This window comes from Erpetoichthys calabaricus, chromosome 18, assembly GCF_900747795.2.
Source record: "Erpetoichthys calabaricus chromosome 18, fErpCal1.3, whole genome shotgun sequence".
Lineage (NCBI taxonomy): Eukaryota > Metazoa > Chordata > Cladistia > Polypteriformes > Polypteridae > Erpetoichthys > Erpetoichthys calabaricus.
Genome location: NC_041411.2, coordinates 57,401,666 through 57,427,587, shown reverse-complemented (window position 1 = coordinate 57,427,587; position 25,922 = coordinate 57,401,666). Strand labels below are relative to the sequence as shown.

Sequence of the window (25,922 nt, the reverse complement as noted above, 5' to 3'; positions counted from 1 at the left end):
TGAACACAATGATTCTCTTAGCATTGCTCATCCAACACTAGTGTCATCAAACCTGTTTTAACTTCACATGCTGCCAGTTTGACTTGCCATTATTCACTAACAGCTTATGTCTCTGTTTTTGTAGATAAGGTGTTAATACAGTTGTTCTAACAATAAATTTAAAGAATGTTAAGTGATTCAGTTCCTATATACTTGTTATTAAACATGTTTATAAACTAACAGCAACATGTTATTCCAGAAACAATACAAAAACTAAGCAGAATATTCATTGCATTTGTATTTTAATAACAAAAAACAATTGAGTTATTTGTAAAGGTTATGTGTACAAAACAAGTTCAAATTTTTAAATTCTGTTGCAATAAATTTTTAAAAGTTGTGAAATACATTTTGTCATCTCAGTTGAAACACAAAGACGATAGAAAATGTTTACAGAGTCGATAAGTATTTTAAGCAGCAGATAAGGTCACCATGATTCAAAATTACACCCAACATATTCTGGTGAATAAATCATATAATTCAACTAAATTTAAAGTATTGATCTTATATATATAAATATGAATGACACTATGTTTGAAACATTTTTTTATTTTTTGTGGGACGGTTTTGCAAATTATATATATTATAATAGAAATTGCACCAAAATATTTAAGTTGTTTTCATCGTAATGTGTTGCTGTGAGTCTACCTCTGCTGCCATCTAGTGTAAAACTAAAGAGGAGCTGCTCTTATAATTTAAAAATTACAAACACAGTTCCTGTTTCCTCAGTGAGAACAGCTTTAGTTGAAGTCAAGACATTTTCTTTCTCAAAAAACCCCATGTGAGTTTTATATTTGACAGGAACATAAAGGGTTTCCGGATCTTATGGATTTGGTTACAATTTAGGCCTGTTATATAATTATCTGTCCAGTTTGACACAGCGTTGGTACAGACAGGATGATTGCAGTCTTCTCTACAGGCTCCAGAACTGTAAATGTGACTAATCAGATAATTAATTCCGTCGTGTAGCTCAGAGACTTCATGGATTGGGATTTTGAAAGGAATAATGTTCAGTCTATGGCTGACAGAATTAAACACACAGATACTAAACCAGTGACTACATAGTGGATGCAGTTTCTAATACACAGCTTTAATGAATTTATTCATATTGCACTCTCATTCCACTGAGATTGACAAAAGTCAATGGATGCTAATTGTAAACTCACTAAGAAAAGCTAGTTCATTGCTTATACAGTATTTACTCTAATATTTTAATGTGCATTCTCTCAGGAACACGGGCCAGATTAAAACAAGGATATTTTATCATTTATCAATGAATAGTTAAGCTGAGGGCGGCACGGTGGCGCAGTGGTAGCGCTGCTGCCTTGCAGTTAGGAGACCCGGGTTCGCTTCCCGGGTCCTCCCTGCGTGGAGTTTGCATGTTCTCCCCGTGTCTGCGTGGGTTTCCTCCAGGTGCTCCGGTTTCCTCCCACAGTCCAAAGACATGCAGGTTAGGTGGATTGGTGATTCTAAATTGGCCCTAGTGTGTGCTTGGTGTGTTTGTGTGTGTCCTGTGGTGGGTTGGCACCCTGCCCAGGATTGGTTCCCTGCCTTGTGCCCTGTGTTGGCTGGGATTGGCTCCAGCAGACCCCCGTGACCCTGTGTTCGGATTCAGCGGGTTAGAAAATGGATGGATGGATGGTTAAGCTGAACATTATTTAGCTTAACCAGTCATTGTTTATATAGAGCTCTACACAATGAGTGATACTGCAAAGTATTGTCTTCTCAATTTAATTTCACTGAATTGGCACCATGTATGTTTAAGAAACACCTTTACAACAATCCTCTAACCCATGACATGGATATCCTACTGTGCTCTGTACATGTGATTGTACTACTATTACTAATACCACATGCCCTTGAATTGGCCATAAGTGCTCATTTTTTTACCTTCTTTTCATATGTAATGTTCTACTTTTTCACTTTCTGTACCTACTTATGATGACTACAGACTCTTGTGTTTCTTGCATTAGTATTATTCTCCTGCATCAGACATTGTTTTTTCTGTGAAATTCAAACTGACTGATTTGTTGACTTGCACTGGACAGCGTATGTGCCTCTCTGGTAATTTAGAGCAGATGGGCCTTTCCAGCCTCAGGCCAATCAATTGAATCTGTTGCTTGTATTTTGAAAAGATGTAGAAGTGTAGTCAACATACTACCGTATTTTCAAGGTAGTACAGAATGGTGCACAATGCTATCAGGGCAATGACACATTGCTAGTGGTGAATGGAAAGTATTTGTATATATTACAACCTAACATTCTCAGACTGGCTTAATCAAATTCTGGGTCATGGGGACTGCAGCCTAGCCTAGCTGAATTTATTGTAAAGCAGGAGCCAGCCCTTTATGAGCAACAGTCCACATTAGGACTCTGCAATGGTGATAGGATATCATCCTATCAAGAAATAGATACCACCAGTACATTCAAGTCACATTAGCCTTTAACTGTTTTTCCTGATTTCAATCATTTTTCATAATGAAATAAGACCTGCTGACCAAATTTACTTTCTTTCACAATTATGACTGTAAACACCTTGTAAAAGTATTTTCTTTTTAAAGATTACTGAAACAGCAGTTTTGTTACAATAATAGGAGGCCTTCATCACTTTACAGTCACTGAACTGGCCATCCATAAATTTAGAGAAGCTTAACCAGAAATGGGTTTCCAAATACAATCCAGCATTTTTGTTTCTTTCTTTCAATTAGAGGCTATATGATTGATTTTGATTACCTATAACAGAAAATTAATCCAAATGTATGTGCAGCACTGCATTTTATTTGAGGGCCTAAAATGACAGTTGTTTTACTGTGTTGTTAACTCCATGTAATAGCAAAATAGTCAGATAAATTCTGGTGCAGACCTCTGCACTGATGCGTTTAAATAAATGCACTGCATTTCCCAGAAAGTTCCTGTCTCTTAAGGCTTTAATGTAGTTCTATGTGTAAAAGGTGGTCCATTAAGCAAAGGAACTATAGGCTGGAAATGGTTTTATAAGATAAGGTCATGGCTCAGAAATGTGCACTGGGGTTGTAAAAGGTGTGTAAAGGATTTTGTTTTTATTTTCTCTTGTTTTCTGGTATCATGCTGCACTTTGTGCTAAGCCTTGCTTGAATTAAATAAATACCTGGAACAATACTTGGTTTCCCTACTAGAAAAAAAAATCAGAATGGTAAAACAGGATGTAATGTGATCCCGTAGAAAGACCTTGGCCAGGAGCCATAATATACAGTTGCAGTCTGGAAGGGAGTAAAGTATATAGAGGGCACACCAACCCTGGAAGGGCTGTATAAGACAGTGGTGTACTGAGGACAGAAGGAGCAACTGGTGAACTCTCCTTGAGATATGGCTCAAGCCTGCTAGGACTATAGCTTGTTGTCCCAGGACAAGCATAGAGGATCTCCTGACTCTAGACATAATTCCAGGAACTGTCTGTAAGTGACAATGTTAGAATGAAGGGTTTGGCAAGAATTTGAGTAGTGGGAGGAGGAGTGCAGTCCAGGATAGGAGGCAGAGAGAGAGAGAGAAAAAGTTTGTGTGTGATAAATTACTGTGAGTATATACAAGCCACTGCTTTCATCTTAATCATGCTAGTGTTGTCAACTGTGTAGTGATGGACTAAGCATATTTTTGCTTTTCTTACTTGAAGCAAAGGATAGACATGACACTTCCTCATTAATAACATGCTAAAATCATGAACAAGCTTAAAATGAAACTGAAAGGTCTGGCTATTTACAAGAATCCTGAATACCACAAAATTGATGAAGTTGATGAAGAAAGGATTGGAGTTCCTGGTGAAGTTTGAACTATCACAGGAAGATGTCAATATTAAGATGTTACTGAGGCACAAAAAGGATATCAAATAGAAAATATAACCTGCTGGCATTGCCGTAATTAAGTTTACAGCCTCAGTGACCAAGACTATTGCACTCAGCTAAGCTGCAAGAAGGAAAACTTTAAATGACCAATGCAGAATGTTTCATCCATCCATCCATCCTCTTCCGCTTACCCGAGGTCGGGTCGCGGGGGCAGCAGCTTGAGCAGCGATGCCCAGACTTTCCTCTTCCCGGCCACTTCTAGCTCTTCTGGGAGAATCCCGAGGCGTTCCCAGGCCAGCCGGGAGACATAGTCTCTCCAGCGTGTCCTGGGTCTTCCCTGGGTCCTCCTCCCAGTTGGGCGTGTCCGGAACACCTCACCAGGGAGGCATTCAGGAGGCTTCCTGATCAGATGCCCGAGCCACCTCATCTGACTCCTCTCGATGCGGAGGAGCAGCGGCTCTACTCTGAGCCCCTCCCGGATGACTGAGCTTCTCACCCTATCTTTAAGGGAGAGCCCAGACACCCTGTGGAGGAAACTCATTTCAGCCGCTTGTATTCGCGATCTCTTTCTTTCGGTCACTACCCATAGCTCATGACTATAGGTGAGGGTAGGAACATAGATCGACTGGTAAATTGAGAGCTTTGCCTTACGGCTCAGCTCCTTTTTCACCACGACAGACCGATGCAGAACCCGCATCACTGCGGACGCCGCACCGATCCGCCTGTCGATCTCACGCTCCATTCTTCCCTCACTTGTGAACAAGACCCCGAGATACTTGAACTCCTCCACTTGAGGCAGGATTTCGCTCCCAATACCTGAGAGGGCACTCCACCCTTTTCCGGCTGAGGACCATGGTCTCGGATTTGGAGGTGCTGATTCCCATCCCAGCCGCTTCACACTCGGCTGCGAACCGATCCAGAGAGAGCTGAAGATCACGGCCTGATGAAGCAAACAGGACAACATCATCTGCAAAAAGCAGTGACCCAATCCTGAGTCCACCAAACCGGACCTCCTCAATACCCTGGCTGCGCCTAGAAATTCTGTCCATAAAAGTTATGAACAGAATCGGGGACAAAGGGTAGCCCTGGCAGAGTCCAACTCTCACTGGAAACAGGTTCGACTTGCTGCCGGCAATGCGGACCAAGCTCTGACACCGGTTGTACAGGGACCGAACAGCCCTTATCAGGGGTCCGGTACCCCATACTCCCGGAGCACCCCCCACAGGATTCCCTGAGGGACACGGTCGAATGCCTTTCCAAGTCCACAAAACACATGTAGACTGGTTGGGCGAACTCCCATGCACCCTCCAGGACTCTGCTAAGGGTGTAGAGCTGGTCCACTGTTCCGCGACCAGGACGAACACCACACTGTTCCTCCGGAATCCAAGGTTCGACTATCCGACGGACCCTCCTCTCCACGACCCCCGAATAGACTTTTCCAGGGAGGCTGAGGAGTGTGATCCCTCTGTAGTTGGAACACACCCTCCGGTCCCCCTTCTTAAAGAGGGGGACCACCACCCCGGTTTGCCAATCCAGAGGCACTGTCTCTGATGTCCGTGCGATGTTGCAGAGACGTGTCAACCAAGACAGCCCTACAACATCCAGAGCCTTGAGGAACTCCGGGTGTATCTCATCCACCCCCGGGGCACTGCCACCAAGGAGTTTTTTGACCACCTCGGTGACCTCAGTCCCAGAGATGGGGGAGCCCAACTCCGAGTCCCCAGGCTCTGCTTCCTCATTGGAAGGCATGTTAGTGGGATTGAGGAGGTCTTCGAAGTACTCCCCCCACCGACCCACAACGTCCCTTGTCGAACTCAGCAGCGCACCATCCCCACCATATACAGTGTTGACACTGCACTGCTTCCCCCTCCTGAGACACCAGACAAACTCCTCCCATGCTCAAGTTTTTGCCTCAGCAACCACCGAAGCCGCATTTCACTTGGCCTGCCGGTACCTATTAGCTGCCTCCAGAGTCCCACAGGAAAAAAGGGTCCTGTAGGACTCCTTCTTCTGCTTGATAGCATCCCTCACCGCTGGTGACCACCAACGGGTTCGGAGATTGCCGACACGACAGGCACCGACCACTTTACAGCCACAACTCTGGTCAGCTGCCTCAACAATAGAGGCACGGAACATAGCCCATTCGTACTCAATGTCCCCCACCTCCCTCGGGACGTGGTCGAAGTTCTGCCAGAGGTGAGAGTTGAAGCTACTTTTGACAGGGGGCTCTGGCAGACGTTCCCAGCAGACCCTCACAACACGTTTGGGCCTACCAGGCCTGACCGGCATCCTCCCCCACCATTGAAGCCAACTCACCACCAGGTGGTGATCAGTTGACAGCTCCGCCCCTCTCTTCACTCGAGTGTCCAAGACATGAGGCCACAAGTCCGATGACACGACCCCAAAGTCGATCAACGAACTGAGGCCTAGGGTGTCCTGGTGCCAATTGCACATATGAACACCCCTATGCTTGAACATGGTGTTTGTTATGGACAATCCGTGACGAGCACAGAAGTCCAATAACAAAACACCACTCAGGTTCAGATCGGGGGGGGGGGGGCATTCCTCCCAATCACGCCCTTCCAGGTCTCACTGTCATTGCCCACGTGAGCATTGAAGTCTCCCAGCAGTACGAGGGAGTCTCCAGAAGGTATGCCCTCTAGCACACCCTCCAGGGACTCCAAAAAGGGTGGATACTCCGAACTGCTGTTCAGTGCATACGCACAAACAACAGTTAGGACCCATCCCCCAACCTGAAGGCGGAGGGAGGCCACCCTCTTGTCCACCGGGGTAAACCCCAATGTACAGGCAATAAGTATGCCCACAACCGCTCGGCCCCTCTCACCGGGGGCAACTCCAGAGTGGTAGAGAGTCCAGCCCCTCTCAAGGAGATTGGTTCCAGAGTCCAAGCTGTGCATCGAGGTGAGCCCGACTATATCTAGCCAGAACCTCTTGACCTCGCGCACTAGCTCAGGCTCCTTCCCCTTCAGAGAGGTGACATTCCACGTCCCAAGAGCCAGCTTCTGTTGCCGAGGATTGGACCGCTAAGGTCCCTGCCTTCGGCCACCACCCAACTCACACAGCACCCGACCTCCTTGGCCCCTCCCATACGTGGTGAGCCCATGGGAAGGGGGACCCACGTTGTCTCTTCGGGCTGTGCCCGGCTGAGCCCCATGGGTGCAAGCCCGGCCACCAGGCGCTCGCTATCGAGCCCCACCTCCAGGCCTGGCTCCAAAGGGGGGCCCCGGTGACCCACGTCCGGGCGAGGGAAAACGGCATTCAAATTTTTTATTCATCATAGAAGGTCTGTTGAACCACACTTTGTCTCATCCCTTACCTAGGACCAGTTTGCCTTGGGTGGCCCTACCAGGGGCATAAAGCCCCGGACAACAGAGCTCCTAGGATCATTGGGACACGCAAACCCCTCCACCACGATAAGGTGGCGGTTCGAGGAGGGGTGCAGAATGTTTAATGGTGCTAAATGGTTTTCATAACATTGACAAGTTTCGCTTTAAGGTCACCAAACAGTTTGAGCCCCAAGTTCACCTCAGGGATTATCTGTCTATCTAAGTATGTAAAAGGGTTTGACATTTATGTCTTAGTGTAAATATTACACTTGTTCATACTGCATAAAAGCATAAGGCTTATTTTAAAATATTGTTTAAATTAATATAAGCCAATGCTTACCCCCACATTATATAGCATGAATATACCACAAGTTTGAAATTAATAGAATTAAAGTAAATATGCAGAGAAATACAAAGGGACATGAATGGTGAAATTTTGTATGCACTTTTTCCTCTTGAATCTGAGATTTGAGGACAACATTGACTTCTTAATGCTTATACTTAATGGAGAAAATTGTAATTGTATTTCTATATTTAAATAATTATCCAGGTGAGGGAATTTATATATCTGGGGGAAGGAATGCACTAGAAGAAGTACAAATATTAAAGGAAAGTTTGGTATGTGACCCAGCAGGACCTAGGATGGCAGAGAAGTTATTGACATGCAAGACAGGGATGAAGTAGATGCATCATTTATCATGTTAGAGCAATGAGTAATAACTTGTTGAGGGTGGCATATATGGAATCTAGCTATGGTGTCCGAAGAGTCTAGAGGATAATGATGCTGGTCAAAAGGATAGAGCAATATGAGTGGAGATATGTAAAATTTCCACAGAAAGATTGGTAGCCTGTTCCTCTTCCTGGTGAGAGAAAGAAGCCCAGCAGGAAATAACAGAAACGGCTATATCACACGGCCTCCAGAGGGCATGCGGTTTTCAAAGTGATAGGGGACCATGCACTAATTCTTCAGGCAGCCATGTAGATTTGAATTCCTATCCCTTAAGACCCTTTAAGGAACTAAGAGTGCATAGACATCAGAGATCCCTAGGTAGCACTTTTAGATTAAAGTAGTTTCAGGCAGGACTAGAAGTAATACCAGGAGGGATTATAAAGACAGAGCCTCAGGAGGATAATCCATGATGAGAAGTTGAATGGCACAAAGTGAAAGGACAAAACTGTAAAATAGGGAGATGGGAGGCGGATTTGTATGTATTTGTGGGCATTTCCTATTTTCACCTTTATCTTTGTGATATTAAAACCTTTGTGCACAGATGTTTGGTCTTCTTAGCATTCATTCTGGGCATGAGGTGGCTCAAAAATTCTCTTTGGTCCACAAAGATACAGATAACCAGTAGGAAGCTGAGTATAAACAAGTTATTTTATCATTGACACGCATGGTTTTCTTCTTGCAGTTACTTTGGAGTAAGAGTAAGTACGCACCATCATTTTTTCTATGACCACCATGGAGAGGGTTGCATACACACGTGTTATTTTAGCTGACAAAGTGAGAACTAAAAGACACCATCAAAATGTAGCAGATTACAACCCCTCATCAAGAAATGAGCAAGGAGAGCAGAATTCATGCACTGTGTGCCAACTGAACCAATCCTGAATGAAAAACAAGTTAAAGGCAACATCAGTCAGTGACTGCTTGGATGTTTTCTCACTAACCCTTAGTAATTAGTGGTGGTAGAAGCGTCACAAATGATAATGTAAGAGAAATTCTTCAGGGGAATGATACAAGACAAGCTGGGAGTTTTTCTTTTGCAGGCAGGCAACAGGCTGATTTCTTCTTGGCGGTTTCTATTATCAGGCTTCTGGATGAAAGAGCCTGAATAAATGGATAAGACAGTGAAGCTAGATAAAAAGAAATCAATGCCCTGGAAACTATTAGACATTAAAGACGGAAGTGAAAGTGGCTGATGGGGCTCCTTGGCCAGATAAAAAATTTCAATTTGAAGACAAGTATTACACTGTTGTGAATCTGCCGACGTTTAAAGCAATTCAGAGCACTTGAGTAAAAGCATCAATGGCAGGCAGACAGATGGAGGAATGGATTACAGTCTGGAAGTAAAAAATGCCATTGAACAAGTAGTACAGGAAAGCAGACATCTGCAAACAGAAGAGAAAATACTACAGAGATGGGTGGGTGGTCAATGAAAAGGACTACAAGAAGACACAATGCTCTCCAGTTCCATACACTCCAGTGCCAAATTTCCCTTTTTGCTTCAAGGCAGAAAAGTCCATGATCAAGTCACTCAACCAAACATTAGAATATAAGGCATCTTCCGCATTGTGTCTTGTCTCTTCACTATGTAAATTCGGAGAATATATTCAGCACAGAAGAGGGAAGTTAAAAACAAAAGTTGCTAAAACTGGGGCAAGTGAGATCTGTCTTCAGTATGAACTTCTGATATAATGTCATTAGTGTGGCACAAAGACAGCCATTGAGTAAAAGTAAACTGGCACTAGTTTGGCCTGTCAAATAGAAGCTTCTAACTAGCACAAGTTGCTGGAATCATCGAATATTTCCCAGATGTGTAGTGCAAGTGGACAGGAGTTTGAAGTGACAAAACAATGCAGTAGCCTTCATACACTAAAAAGATCATTCTTTCAGATCATACAGAGCTGGAATGCATTGTCTGCTAATGTTACATGATTTTGCAACATGTGGAAGCTTACTGCTTTCCTGTCTTCTTTCTCCATCTGACAGATGTGTCAAGAGTGGATTCTGTTTCTCCTCAAGCATTGTGATATGCCCCTCAACACTTCTATATTCACCCCACAAAAGAGGCTCAACACTGGACAAATGGCTGAAATAAGAATTACATAGAGAGAGCCTAATGGGGACACAATTATGCATGCTGAGCATGTGTACTGCTAGCACTCATCGAAAAGCTTTTCAGGTAAATTTTCATTTTCACGTCCATTGGACCCTGAAGGGAGAAATCCTTCAAAGGAAACACATAAAGATGACAGCAAGTAAAGTAGAAGTATAAATACAAGGTGACAAGTGTTGGTTTATTTAGTGAGCAGTATCAGAGGTACACAAACTGGTTCATGTGAATGTTCTTCAGCTGCCCACCACCTGTCACAGTCAAGATGAGACATGTTAATTTTTTGGGCCTAGCTGCAGACATTTTTATAAGGGCAATTGCCAGTCTACATTAAATAAACCTTTAGTCTTCTTAGATCCTCTAAACACTTTTTATACTTAGAATGCTTTGAAATACTGATTTCATGAAAGGTACTACAGTAAGACCACCACCTACTACATAGCATGGGACGACCTATCAGCTTTCCTCTGACATTGCAGTTGTACAAAATGTAACACACATGGAGGCTAATAGGTGTAATAATGAAGTACATCATTAAATTCAAAAGAGGCCTAAGAAACCCAACTATTTTCTCTCACAGATGTATTGTTGCAGGGTATTCCTTCTGAAAAATCCTGAGGCTTTTCAGGGTTCTGCTCATAGACAGATTAGTAGATGACTAAAGTGAGATGAACAAGACATCTTAGACTTGAGCAAATCTATTTAATTTAGACTATGTTAGACTAATTATGTTAGACTAATTGTGTAACCAGATCAGCAGTTAGCTGTCTTCATTACAACATAAGAACACACTACTAAACAGAACTTGTCAACTACTGTTCACCAAGTCTATGTAAAACAATATCAAGCAAACAAAATGAAAGTCATCAAGATGTTACATTTAATCAAACCGCTGCCAGTTATGTGTTCTTACAAGACAGAATTCAATGAAAGTGTACCTGTGAAGTTCTTCTTCTATTGCATGTATCTCAAACCCTATAGTCCCCAAATGGGTCTGGTCATTCTTATGATCATCCTGATATGAAGAAACTAAAATCACACACAGTATTTCCAATGTTTCCCTAACAAGTGGAGTGAGCAGGTTAAGTAGATCCCACTTATTGTGATTTTTAATCCAGTACCATATCTGTATGTGCAACTGGACTCAAAATAATATAGAAAAATGAATATTCAAGGAATGTTCAGCAGTTTTGATGCTTCTTTTGCTCTCCAGGACTGTGTGCTGTACTCTGTGCTTTGAAGGGGGATTGCTTATGATTGATGATGGCATAAACCAATAATATCATCTGTCTCTTTGTAGAAGGTGATGAGTTCAATTAGATTCACTGTTTTTTTTCAAATGGTGTACAGTGATCCCCAGCTATATCGTGGTTCAGCTATTGCGCCCCCGCTATATCACAATTTTTTCTGTGGAACATATGTAATTTTCTATTGCGGAAATCTGTGCTTTTATAGTGATGTTTTTTTATGGGTTTTTGACAAATTTTTACGTTGAAATAAGCATTTTTCTATGCTGAACTATTAATAACAACAATGTATTACTGTAATTATAACATATATATATACCTGTACTGTATATAAATAAAAATGGAGTAAAAATTCAATAAGTACAGCCTACCTGTAGTGTACTTTGCAGCCAATTCATAACAAAGCATATGGTTTTCAGCAGTCACTATGTGTGCTAGGCAAAAGTTTGTTAGAACAATATTATAATGTATAATAACTAACATATACGTAACATTTAAGCAATACACTACTAACTACATACTGCTACATACAGGAATACGTAGACAGAGTCGCAATTCATAACGAAATGTACATAGGCTTTTTATTTGTCACTATGCATGCTAGACAAGAGTTCGTTAGAACAATATGTATTATAATTTATAATATAACATAACTGTAAATATTGACTAAAATGCAGTAAAAAGTCAATATGTATATAAAATAATGAACATTTAAGCAATACAGTAAATCATTAAATATACGTACATTGTACACTACGGTAGACAAAGAGTTTCACGTTACAGTACCAAGATGATTTCTTACAAGGCCCGTTATTGGCTGAAAGAGGAGACTCAACCAATCAGAGCATGATTTTCATTCTCTTGGGCTCTGATTAGCTGCTGCTAACGTGGTGTAATCTCGCAAGAACAGCAAACGTGAGTCCCCAACGCATCTCAGTTCTCTGCGTATCGCATACCTTGCTTGTGGTCCGATTGTTGTGAGCAAACTTTTTGTGAACTTTTCGTTTTGTTTTAAGCCCTACGATGGCTCCCAAGCATCAGCCAAAGTTTAGAACCCAGCTGTCAGTAAGTTGCAGGCCACATTCACTCATACAATGCTAAGTTAGAGTCACCAATCAGCCAAATACGCACACTTTCAAAATGTGAGAAAAAGTCACATGACATGGGAGAAAGTATTAACTTCATACATACAGGGTCTAAGCTGGGCAAAAAGTCCTGATCTGACGATTGGGTCACCTGCTTGACCAAACAAACCCTATCTCATATATACAGTAGTCCACTCTCCCTGCCAAGTTGCTTTACAAAACAATTCCTTACATATTTCCACAAACAGAACACAAGTAGGCTACATTAGTGGTGTGAACACCACTATCTTGCATCTTACAGTCAATGGCTTAACAACCAAGCAACTTCCTATGCAATGTTCTTAGTGTCACCTTTGACTCTCTAGGAAGATCACTAATTATAGCCACCCTTTCCTGTGAAACTAGCTGACCATGGCTCAGCGTTCTTTCTTTTGCAGATCTTCCAGCCAAGTCAGACCCTGATTAACCTTTATTCCTAACACACCATTAGTAGATGCAAGTTTGCAGGCTAATGAGGGTGATTGGACACATTTATTTATTGTTGCAGCATACTTTCTAACACACACTAATGCGTCATCTCTAATGCTCTCCGTCCATTGTGCAGGCTTTTGCTATTATTTACAGTTAGCTCCATATGCCTCATATCTGTCTAATTTTGAGTAATGCCCTGGCCCCCCATCATGCCTCTTATTCTTAGTTGGTGTCCACCTTTGAAATGATGCAGTGTAGGAGGTACCCCCCAGCAGGTGTTAATGTCATATGAGTTCTGCAGACATCTATCAATGTTAATGCAAAGTCAGTGGTGTGTATGGACGTGAGGCTAGTGAATTAGATCTAATACTTATTGGTGTCTTGTGTCCCATCCACTACTAGGACAAGGGAAGGTGTGAAGTTAAACCATGATGGCACTTCATCTAAGATGGGTTTGGCAGAAGTCACCCATAATAGGGAAATGCAAATGCTTTTGTTTTTGATGATTTCTCAAACAGTTAACAAAATGATAACTGGGTGTGGCAGTCAAGCAACATTCAGAAGTGATCTTTTATGCTGTCTCTTTCTCTTATTTTAAACTAGAATTCGGCCAAGTATTACAATGTCTACCAGCTAACTGTGAATAGGAGCTAAGTTAAATCCAGGAATCATCAGAATTCATAAATTTAGTTGATCTGGAGTCTGCAAAAAATCTTTGAGAATGATATTACCCTAACTGTGTCCCCTCTCATATTTTGTAGTTCAAGTTAGTAGAACTTAATGATAACTACAATGGATCATCTACTCCCTACTATGTGTTGTTAAGTGTTGCTCAGATGGTGAAGATTTCAAGTGTCAATAGTTTAACATCATTCATTGGAAGAATCAGGCTTAAACCCTAGAGGTGAGAAACATTTATATTGGCAATAAGGGTACATCTCTGCATGCCATTGTGGAAAAAATGAAACCCCCTAGGGAGAGTTGTTTCTGCAAGCATAGACATTATATAGCAGGAAAGAACCATAAAAAGAGAGAGAAAAACAGTTGAGTACAGGTGACCAGAGATGACTAGGGAAGCCTGACTCAATACATGTGTTGATGAAAAGGAAGGAAAGGTTCCTAGCTGATAGGGGGCAGCATGTAATCCAAAGTTGACACCATATTACCCTTTAATGGATGAGGTCTGTAAGGACTAGAAGAAGGCTTGTTTTACTCTTACGGGCCAGCAGATGTCAGCACATTTCTGCATCAAGAAAGTGCCTGGAACACCCAACCCTTTGATGTCTAATAATGATGTCTAATTCTGGTTGGCAAGTATACCAGGGGCCTCTTGGCAGGCATTCTAGTAGACCATCCTGGTAGCTAAAGCAGGAAGTAATTCTGTGGCTTGCCAGGGAAGTGACACACCTCAAGCCAGTGACCTATTGATCATAGAATTTTGAGATTTGGAGCAAGGGCTAACTTAAGAGAGGTCAGTTGTCAGAGGCAGGGAGAGAAATGGAAGGTGAGAACAGATAGTACTATGATGATAACTGCATAGGCAGGCTTGTGGCTGAATCACAAGGAAATGGTTAATTTAAGGATGTCAGCAAGGGAACATCATCATTGTCTTCTTCTTTCATGCAATAGCCAATCAAGACAAAGCATTTTTAATGTACTCAAATGACCCACATTGATTCAGTGCTTTCACATCTTTAAATGCTGAACTACAGCCCATTTTTTACACCGCCCCTTTAGGCAGGATGGTGAAGCATGACTTAGGGTGAACAGTTACCCCACCATATCATAGTCCCCACATAGTGCTGCATTCCTGGTAGCCACAGAAAAAACATTTTCTGTACTTACACTCTTAAAATTAATGGTGCCAGAGTGGATCATCCAAGTAATGCTATAGGGGAACCACTTTTGGTTCCCAAAAGACCCCCACACATTAAGGTTCCAGAAAGAATTGTTTACTTATTTAGATCTGTAACATGCTCCACATAATAAATAACCATGATTATATGATAACAGATTTGTGAAATACCAATGATTTGTGGTTTTAAAAGGACTCCTGCTACATACATCCAATACCATAAGCTAAACCCAGGTTTTCTTAATATGTTAGTGTTCTGTAGTCTCACATACATTAAAGATTTCCATTTTTCCTACATATTATGAGGTTTTACCAAGCTGAAAGAACCAACTTCTAATACAAAGAACCAAATCCAGAATTAAATTAATATTTCTCAAGCAATTGTTCTATGAGGAACCAAACAACACAATAAAGAACCATATAGTGCCATTAAAGAACCATTATTTTTAAGAGTGAAGGATACCTACAGTATTCTCCAGGTAGGTGGTCCCACAATACTACCAGCCTACAGATCTCCACCAGCCTCTGCAAGTAAGCAATTCAAAGGATAACAATAACTTTAGCTTTCTGAATCTCCATTGTTGTGAAATCTGAATGTCAGCTTCATTTTACTGCAGCTGAATAAATGTTTGTTTTTCAAATGCTCACAGTTTTATGGTTCCCATAACATATGATATGTTAGAATACTAACGTTTCATTAGTGATCTGTGAAAAAACATGTAGATCATAACAATAAGGACAGAAACATTTTCAAAGTAATTAAATTGACTTCTGTACTTGGTGCTCTCTTCCCATCAGCTAATTAGTTTCCTTACCAGCCTAGCTTATTATGTAATGTCTGCAAATAGCTATATGCTACAGCTCTAATTTAATTCCTAAGCGCATGGCTCTCAATGATTTAACTGCGTAAATATTTAGTTTTTAAGCCTGTATTGTTTAAAAATAACTCGTCAGAAGGCTATGCTCTAATGACAGTGCAGCTGCAAGCAGATGTCTTGTCTGCAGGGGATTCTTCTACAAATGGAAAGCATTTATTTATCAGTAGCTGTTCCAATATTAACTAAAACAGAAGTTATGTGCCTTACCAGTAATGTGAGGGTCACCATTTCAAGACGTGAATTACGACACAAAATAGGGTTCAACTGTGCTCGACTAGGAAGCGGAGCTGCACTTCTAGTGTGCACTCTTCTTGTGTGTAAGCACTCTTGAAACGCGAACTGTCACTTAGCATGGACCTAACACCAAGAGCGGCGTTTGGGGGTGGCAAGTGGGCGACCGTCCCAGGCCCCGCGCCTAAAGGGTCCCCGCTTTTGAGGTCTGCGTGTTCCGTTCGAGTGGATTTGTCAAATTGTATTCTCCAGTTGTATTTTTATAAAGTCTGTGTGTTATCATGTACCCAGTCTAGTTAATTTTTGGAGTTTAAATTATTAGACCGACCTACCCCAACCACAAATACTAACCTTAAAATTTGTGAGGGTGGAGCATAGTTTCCTTAAAGGTCCCTAATGTTAATGTCCCCTTTGGGTGCCTAATGTTAAAAACGAAAATCCGATTTGCGTCACGATAATAGAAAAGGGTACTAGCCGTCCGTTTAGTACACAAGTACCGATACGGTAATGAGAAAATCCGGTGTACGTTAACATAATTTTTATTTATTTGCATGCTAGTTTATACTGTCCACACATACCAGTAACAGCGTTTGACGTAACTGGCCCCGCGTGGGGTTGGTCAGTCTTAGACCCTGCACACCCCTAAGGCCACCTCTGCCTAAAACTGAAACATTATGCTTAGTTTTCAGCTGTACAGAAATCTCATAAGCCTAAGTCATTTTAACATACAATTTTAAGCTACCTGAACCCTGGATGAGTTGATCTTCAACGTAGCATGAGCTGCTGGAGTACGCAAATATGCTGGAAACTATAGGAGGAGGTGGTGGCAACAAACGGTAAATTAATAACTTTTTTTTACTTGTAATTTGTATCAGAAAAATTAATCGGCACAGACGACTTATGGATTCAGTGCCCTAGGTTCGAATCTTGCACCATATGAAATCAGCACCACTACGTACGTTGTTCTTCAATTACATCAGATTCTTCTTTACGCCCCCAAAAATTTGCAGGTGACTTTGAATAGGTAAGTGCGCATGAGTGGGCCCTGTTTCTATCTTGTCTTGTGCCCAGGACTGTCAGGTTAGTCGTCAGTGTTTCGTGACCAGGAACTGGATAAACCAGGTTTAAAATTTTTCAGTTTTGTTACTTACATATCATGCATCTTTCTGCATACTTGTCCGAAAGATAATTCACCGAAATTGCGCAACTCCGTAGTAAGCTTGTGACAATCAAGTACCCAATAAATAGACAAACAGCATGCTTTATTTTCATAGTATTGTAGCAACTAAGTGGGGTGAGACACAAAACAAGTGCTGGAAACGTGGTGCTCCAAAGATGCTCAGTTTATTAAACAAGAACTGAACAGAACAGCAATAAAACTTTCCCAGGCCGCTGTTTAAGGTCGCTAGGCACACCTATAAAACAATGAAATGTCACTATGTGTTTTGTCTTTACCCGTTTTTCATACACTGCTGACTTTTGAGACTTTCTCTCTTCTCATCCATACACACATGTCTCCACACCCCCTTCCTTCCTGTCTCCTCCCTCCCCCTGTGCACACACCTTCTGTCTTTCTATGTAGTTGTAAAAACGCAGAGCCTGCCCTAAACAGAGTAAACAGAAAACATTAATTACAGTACGTCACACTGCTCCCCCCCCCCACCCCAGTTCCTCGCCCCGAGGGATCACAAAATCCAATAAACATCTTGGTAGCCTTCTTCTGCGTCTGGGCCGTGGAGGAACATGTTCCTGAGTTCCAGATCCGCCATCACTATGCTCCACTGAACTTGTGCTTTCATTTGGAATAGGGATGGGAGTCAATGGTGGGGCATCTTTGGCATCCATGTCCAAAGGAGAAACTAAATGGGCACCTAAATATGGTGCAAGCCGATCTCGATGAAGAACAAGTTTCTTCCCTTCTGTTGTAATTTGTACACAATAAACTACTTCCCCTAGGTGAGCAAGGATCTGACAGGGGCCTACCCATGGGCTATCCAGCTTTGGGCAACGCCCTCTTCGACGTCGAGGGTGGTATACCCAGACTTGTTCTCCCTCTTGAAAGTGCCTTACTTGGGCTTGGATGTCATAGTTACATTGTTGTCGCTCACCTGCAGCCTTCAGCTGGTCCCTGGCAAAGGCATGGGCTTTCCCCAGTCTATCTTGCAAACTGCAGCCATATTTGGGACCTGGGTAAAGGAAAGAGCGAATCAGGGGGAAAGCCATAAGCAAGGTTTGGGAGAGTCCTGATCTCCCGTCCTAGCATCAAGAGTGCAGGTGTACATCCAGTAGACTCTTGGACAGCAGAATGACATGCCATGAGGATGAGCGGTAATTGGTCATCCCAGTCCCTCTGACCCTGGGATGTGAAAAGTGCAAGTTGGATACCCAGAGTCCGATTAAACCGTTCCACTAATCCATCGCTTTGTGGGTGTAAAGGGGTAGTCTGAGTCTTCTGGATCCCCAGCTGTTGACACATCTGCTGGAACACCCGACACTCAAAGTTGCACCCCTGATCAGAATGCAGTTCATTTGGGATGCCAAAATGGCTAAAGAAACCCTCAACGCCTGGGCAACAGTCACAACCTCCTGATCAGGAAGGGCATAAGCTTCTGGACATTTTGTAAAGTAGTTCATTGCTACAAGAACATACCGGTTTCCCTTCTCTGACCTAGGAAAAGGGCCTAACACATCAACACCTACCTGTTCCATGGGAGCTCCCACCTGATACTGCTGTAGGGGCGCATGGGGCTGTCCGGGAGGGCCCTTCCGGGTTGTACATACATCACACCTCCTGCAGTGATCTTCTGCATCCCTCCAGCAGTGACCCCAGGGTTATTTCTGTTGTATCCGGTGTAAAGTTTTTCTTATGTCAAAATGCCCAGTTTCTGGGGCCCCATGGTGATCTTTGAGAACTTGCTCCCTGAGGGCTTTTGGAACCACCAGTTGCCACTGAAATTCACCTGTGGCAGGTACGCACCAGGACCGCATTAGAATCCCTTCCTGTAGAGCAAGACTGTTCCACTGTGTCCACAAGCACTTCACTTCCAGGAATTCTCTGGCCACTTCTACTGAATTGGGTTTACGCTGGATCTCTAACCACTGAATGATCAATTGTAGGGCTGGATCATCTTTCTGTCGGCCCTACCAATTTATAACCGTGTCTATCAAATTTAAGGCTCGACACCCTGGACCTGTCTCACCTGCTCCTTCAGCGTCCTGGGCTTCCTGATGATCACAATGACCACAACCCTCGGCTGCACACGGCCTCCGGGACAGAGCATCTGCATTACTGTGACGCTGTCCAGCTCAATGTTCCACACATAAATTGTATGCTTGAAGCTGCTTGATTCATCGGGCAACCTGTCCCTCGGATTCTCAGAATGTCAGCAAGCATTGTAGAGCAGCATGATCCAAACGGATGACAAATGGAAGCCCACATAGATGTTTAAAATGCTGAACTGCAGAAACTACAGCCAGGAGTTCCTACCGAGTCCCACAGTAGTTTCTTTCTGCTTTTGACAATGCCCGATTATAATAGGCCATCACCTGTTCACTATCAGGATGTGTCTGGGAAAGTACTGCTCCTAAGCCCACATTACTTGCATCAGTGTTTAAGAGGAAGGACAACTTCAGGTCAGGAGGAGCTAAAACAGGATCCTGGCTGAGGGCTTGTTTAAGGCCACTAAATAGCTCCTTACATTCCTCTTTCCAGTGATAGGGCACATCGGTGTGCAAGAGATTATGTAGAGGTGCTGCAATTGTGGCGAATCCTGGGATAAATCTGTGGTAATATGAGGCCAAGCCTAGTAATTTTTATAACTTGATGTCGGTCACTCGGTTCTGGCCACTGCTTCACAACATTTACTTTTCCCTCCTCAGTGGCTATACCTTTGTGGCTGATCTCATGACCCAAAAATAAAATTTTCTTTTGCATCAGATGGCATTTCTGTGGGTGAAGCTTTAGTCTTGCACTCCGTATCCCCCGTAGAACATCCTCTAGGGCTTTAAGTGCATCATCAAAAGTATTCCCATGCAGCAAGAAATTGTCCAAGTACACCAAACACTGTGTAGGTGGAATCCCAGAAAGCACTTGTTCAATCAAGCGTTCAAAAGTCGCAGGGGCATTGCATAGTCCAAAGGGCATGACTCGGAACTGCCACAAACCTTGCCCTGTAGAGAAAGCATTTTTAAGTTGTGCCTGTAGGGTAAGAGCCACCTGCCAATACCCACTGTGAAGGTCCAATGAGGAAAACCAGGCAGACCCAACAACCAGTTCAAGAGATTCATCAATCCGGGGTAGAGGATAGGAGTCCTTAAGTGTGACACTATTTAGCCATCGATAGTCAACACAGAACCTCCAGCTGCCATCTTTTTTTTTACCATTACTACTGGGAAGGCCCAAGGGCTTTCAGAAGGTTCAATAATACCTGCGTTCTTCATCTCTTCCAGGATCTGATTTGCTGCTTCCTGCCGGCCCAAGGGAATTCTGCATGTATATGTATGCATTCTGCCGTATAGAGGGGGCATCACCAGTCACAATATCATGCTGGACTAGATGGGTTTGTCCGACATCAACTGAATTGGTAGCAAAACAATCCTCATACTTTATTAAGAGTGCCTTCAGGCCTTCTACAAAATCAAGCCCCTCCATCTTGGCCTCCCAGATTACTTGAATAATTTTTGACACTTGAGGTACACCAGTTTCTTTGCAGCATGATGAAAGGCTGTCTGCCTGAACGGGACAATGTGGAGGTTCCGGTGCCTCTCCCATCAAGAGGCTGGAATGTGATTGTACAATAGAAAGGGCATCCAAGTGTGGTGATTTTATGGTAGTAGATTGGTTTTGAGGTGTGACAGGCTGGACCAAGCTTGATACAGCAGCCATGGCTGAGCTCTCCAAAGATCCAGAGGAAGAAGTTAAGGGTAGAATAGAACCCCCAGCCAGATGCAGAGTTTCTGTCTGTAAATTGATACTGGCACCAAGGTTCCTCAAATGTCCAGCCCAGAATACATGGATCTTCCACTGCAGCTACCCAGACTTCATGCTCTCTGGTCCAACCAGTCAATTCCATCCTCACTTTCAACCTTCCAATCATTGGCGTTTCCTCCCTAGTGACTGTACTCAAGTGTGCTGTAGTGGTTCAAGGTTTGAGTCGTGTGGGGGTGTGTCAGGGCGTACAAGTGTAACTGTAGAACCAGTATCCACCAATACGTAGCAGGGCTTATTTTCAACATGGATGGCAACATAGCAGCTTGCCCCTGTTCCTATCTGCCCCACCCGGAATTCCAGCTCACAAGACGCATTGAACTCCTCTGCTGTGACTTTATGTAACAATCCCCCATTGTTCCTCCCATCTACGCTGGCCTCCCCAGTGTTTCCCGGCAGTTGTTCATCTTTTACTGGACAGTTCCTCTTTAAATGGCCACCTCTTCCACAACGCCAACACAAACAAGAGTTTGACACAGCTTGTCCACAGCTCTCTTGGCTACCTGATCTTGTGATTGAATTCTGTGGCCCGTCTCGTACAGGTTGTGCTCCCCATGCCTGATGAAACAGATGCTGGCACTTGTTCAAGTGTAAACTGCTACTGCTAACAGGTGAGGGTCCTTTCAAGACTTCTTCCACTCTCTGAGCTGTTCTGTAGAGCCTGTTCCAAGGTAGATGGGGCTGCCAGGTGCATGTGGTGTCTCAAGGGAAGAGGTGTCAATCCCCTCAGAAATGCCTCTGTGGCTAAGGTGTCCTGAGAGGCTGGAGGGAATTGAGAGAATGCTTTTCTAGTTAATGCCCGAGCATCTGCAGCAAAGTTCCCTAAACTTTCTCATTCATCACGGACCTTGCTGGCCCACTGACTTTGCAGGTCTGCTTCAGATTCCCTCTTTCCAAAACGCGCCATTCAAGTGCATTGGTCAGTGCTTTAAAGTTGAGTTTATCTTCTATTCTGAGATCAGTTAGTGCTTGCAATGCTTCACCCTCAAGGGATATGGCCAAGTTTAAAGCTTGATCTCACGGATTCCAACTATTGGCTAGAGCAATTAACTGGAAATGGGCTAGAAATGTCTCCCATGAGCTCTTACCATCATAGCGCCCTACTTTGATATGACCATCCAAAGAATGCCTGTTGCATGCAAGCCCCTCCTTCTCTTGCAAGATTCTTCCATGTAGTATTAGATTCTGCAGGTAGCTGACCGTCACATGCTGACATCTGTTGCTGCAACCCATCAGGTCCGTGCGCGACTTGGGCCACCTCCAAAAACACCCGCGGCGGATTGTTCCATTCATTGCTCAGCATATCTGGATTTATTGGCAACGTACCTCGCTGAAGCTCTGCAACCTGGCTGCGCTGGCTTTGTGTCTCGTAAATGCGTCTCGTTTCTCTTTCCACGTGTACTACATCGTATCTTGGCTCTCGCTTTTGTACCCATAAACTTCCTTGCAAAATATTACCACACTCTACTGTTACCATGTGTTCATGACTAACCGCACCGTGTACTTGAGGCTCTGTGTTAACGCAGCGGCGAGGTGGCGTTTAAGCACATAGACATATATAGATAGACGCCGCATTCACTGTGTTGCCCAGACGACACGATACATCAGCGTGTCCGCCATATTGCGAGTGGCAAAAGTGCCATCTATAGATCTATAGACAGAACAAGCAAGACAACCATGGGATACGCACGGCATAGCCACGCCCACCAACTCACAGAGACCCCGCCCACCAATGCTAAGACCATGGGATATGATGACAACTTACAGAGCCACGCCTGCCGACACCACAGAGCCCTGCCCACCAACAATTCACTAAGCAGCCGACCATGGCACACGCCCGACACCAATTCGAGCAAGAGCGAAAGCATTTGCCAAGAATGTTTTCATTAATCAAGAACGAAAGTCAGAGGTTCGAAGACGGTCACATACTGTCATAGTTCCAACAATAAACGATGCTGACAGGTGATGCGGCGGCGTCATACCCATGACCCGCCGGGCGGCCAACCGGGTAACCAAAGTCTTTGGGTTCCGGCGGGGAGTATGGTTGCAAAGCTGAAACTTAAAGGAATTGATGGAAGGGCACCACCAGGTGTGGAGCCTTTCGCTTAATTTGACTCAACACGGGACACCTCACCCGGCCCGGACACGGAGAGGATTGACAGATTCCATAGCTCTTTCTCAATTCTGTGGTGGTGGTGCATGGCCGTTCTTAGTTGGTGGAGCGATTTGTTTGGTTAATTCAAAAAACGAACGAGACTCCCACCTGCTAAATAGTTATGCAACCCAACAGCGGTCAGCGTCCAACTTCTTAGAGGGACAAGTGGCTTTCAGCCACGTGAGATTGAGCATTAACAGGTCTGTGATGCCTTTGGATGTCCAGTACTACAGGCGTGCTAGACTGAATGGATCAATGTGTGTCTACCCGGCGTGGGTAAGCCGTTGAACCCTATTCGTGCTGGAGACCGGGGCTTGCAATTGTTCCCCACAAATGAGGAATTCCCAGTAAGTGCGGGTCATACGCTCGCACTGATTACGTCCTTGCCCTTTGTACAACACCCCCCCCCCCCCCTCGCTACTACCATAGTCGGGTGACTTGGTGGATTATATATAGAAAAGCAGCCAGAACAATGAAAAGACAACGTGGCTCAGAGGTGCATGTGGACTGTACACAGACGAAAGCTACTCGGGTGAGGAGTTGGGAGCGGGCACATGAACAGGCCAGTGCGTACTGAACGATGATTGTATGTTGGTTCGTAGCGTGCATTGTTGCAATATTACTTTTCTAGGTGGTTTATTAAATTACGGATTTTTCAAATGTTCATTTTTTTCCTGTGCTTAAAAATCATTAAAAAAGCGGCATGATTATGCGGCGTATGCTACGCCGCGGGTTGGCTAGTTTAAAACTAATACAGGTAAACGTGGGAAACCGGGTTTCTGATGAAAAAACAATAATGTTTAAAACAGTATTGTTTACATACAACAGATTTTGGAGAATCATTTAAATGCAATTATTTATATCCATTTATACACTAACTAGATATGAAGCCCTGTTACAATAACGGGTGCTAGAACAGTAGTGCATTCTCTTTAAGAATTTTCTTTACGCTCATTTTCCTGTTCCTCTATAGATCTATTTGCTCTTCTGAGTCTTTTCTCTTTTAATGTTTTTTCTGACGCTCATTATCTTTTTCTTCTTTTTTGGGTGGCATGTTGTTAGTAGAATAGTCACAATAATATAGGCTTGTACGTCCGCAATATTTTCTGTTACAGTAATACTGGCTTGTATGTGGCAGTAATATGCGTCACTGTATTGTGTGCCTTTAATTTTCTCTCGCAGTAATACTGGTTTGTATTTCCGTAAAATGCCTGTAATTTTCTCTGACAGTAATACTGGCTTTGATGTTCGTAATATGCGTTTAATTTTCTGTCACAACAGTGGGCAATCAGCAGATTCTTCTCCCCAGCAACTGATGTAATGTGTGGAGTGTAGTTGATAATCGTGCTTGTGGCGTCTCTCCAGCAAGTACTGTGCAGTTCCCCAGCAAGTATTTTAATCTGTGCTGGCGTGCAGCTGATTATTGTATGTGTGGCGTCTCCCTAGCAACGGATTTTATGTGTGTGAAAATAAATCTACTTTTAAAAGTCATCCTATTGTAATATCATGAAAATTCGTATATTTAGGAAAACCCCTTCAACGACTGACACTTTACCGGGCCAGGCTTCTTAATCGCAAATCTGACATTCCTCAGAGTGAACACTTGCACAACAACAAACACTAATCCCACCTCTTTGGGGAAGCTGGTCTCCGCATCTCAGTACCCAATTGGATTTTTCGTGCCTTTTGTTTTAAGTCTTTACCTCATTTCCAGAAATCCGATTGGATCGGCTGCGCAATATTTTATAGGTCCTGCCCACTCTGTCTTGTGTGATGCATCTGGCAGCCTTTGAAGCATTGCTTTGAAGCATCGCACCGCGCATGCGCACACTCACCGGAAGACACACGGACACTGGACACACACAGTGGTTTTATTAAAGAGGATAATGGGCAATTATTAAATAATATTATTATATTATTATTAAATAATTCCTCCCATATAACTAACATTTCTCGGACTGTCTTCTTCCATCTCCGAAACATTTCTAGACTTCGTCCTGTTCTTACGCATCACAGTACTGAAGTATTGGTTAATGCCCTAGACACCTCACGTATAGATTACTGTAATGCTATTCTATCTGCATTCCACAAAAACTTATCCATCGCTTACAACTTATACAAAATTCTGCTGCCAGGATAACAACCAGCTGTTCTACCATCCACTGAACATATTACACCTATTCTCTCTCAACTTCACTGGCTCCTGTTCACTACTGAATACAATACACAATACTGCTCTTAACATTTAAAGCTCTCCACAACCTCACTGATCTCGAACAGACTTACCACTCCCTCTCGCTCACTCAGATCTCATCTGCAGCCTCTACTTTCTGTACCGCACATCAAACTCTGTTCTTTGGGAGCTCGAGCGTCTCTCATAGTGGTCCTCAACTCTGGAATTCTCTTCTCTCTCATATACGTCAGCTCGATTCAATAACAACATTTTGAAACTACCCTCAAAACTTATCTTTTCAAACTGGCATACCCAATTGTGAATTTTGCACTGTTACTGCCAGTTTATCTTTGTTTGTTTGCTAATTATTGCTTTTTTGATTTTATCATTCTCTTGTTTTAATTTTATTTAATGTTTTAATTTTATTGTAAGGTATCCTTGAGTGCTAAGAAAGGCACCTATTAAATAAAATTTATTATTATTATTAATTTTGAGATGAAAACATGACCAATGTCTGAAAGTCAAAATAGTAAGACTGCAGCTGGCAGTCTGGTCTTTCTTTTAACAGTGAAATGATACACTCAATGACAAAAATAAACAAATTTTATTGTATACAATTGCTTAATAATTTCTGAAAACATATCAACTCATTCCTTCTCTCAATCTCTCTCTCTCTCACCTCACACACGTACACACACACCCAATGTGGTTACTTAAATATATACAGATAGGATCTAAAATCCTTGAAACAGAACTGTCATAGCTTTTTCTGTGTGTGCCACTCCTGTAATTTGAGAATTCA

General features: G+C 43.1%; 6 protein-coding genes across 28 annotated transcripts in view; 2 read left to right on the top strand and 4 right to left on the bottom strand.

Annotated features, from left to right (window-relative positions):
- syn2b (synapsin IIb) overlaps positions 1 to 25,922 on the bottom strand; it is a 270,752-nt gene that overhangs the window by 26,813 nt on the left and 218,017 nt on the right. The window lies entirely within an intron of this gene.
- The window catches only part of LOC127525813 (peroxisome proliferator-activated receptor gamma-like), a 249,439-nt gene that overhangs the window by 74,670 nt on the left and 148,847 nt on the right, over positions 1 to 25,922 (bottom strand). The gene's annotated exons all lie outside the window — the stretch shown is intronic.
- Positions 1 to 25,922, bottom strand: part of tsen2 (TSEN2 tRNA splicing endonuclease subunit) — a 226,119-nt gene that overhangs the window by 113,149 nt on the left and 87,048 nt on the right. The window lies entirely within an intron of this gene.
- Positions 1 to 25,922, top strand: part of mkrn2os.2 (MKRN2 opposite strand, tandem duplicate 2) — a 211,981-nt gene that overhangs the window by 120,511 nt on the left and 65,548 nt on the right. The window lies entirely within an intron of this gene.
- LOC127525814 (E3 ubiquitin-protein ligase makorin-2-like) overlaps positions 1 to 25,922 on the bottom strand; it is a 218,235-nt gene that overhangs the window by 162,442 nt on the left and 29,871 nt on the right. The gene's annotated exons all lie outside the window — the stretch shown is intronic.
- Positions 1 to 25,922, top strand: part of raf1b (Raf-1 proto-oncogene, serine/threonine kinase b) — a 303,901-nt gene that overhangs the window by 260,691 nt on the left and 17,288 nt on the right. The window lies entirely within an intron of this gene.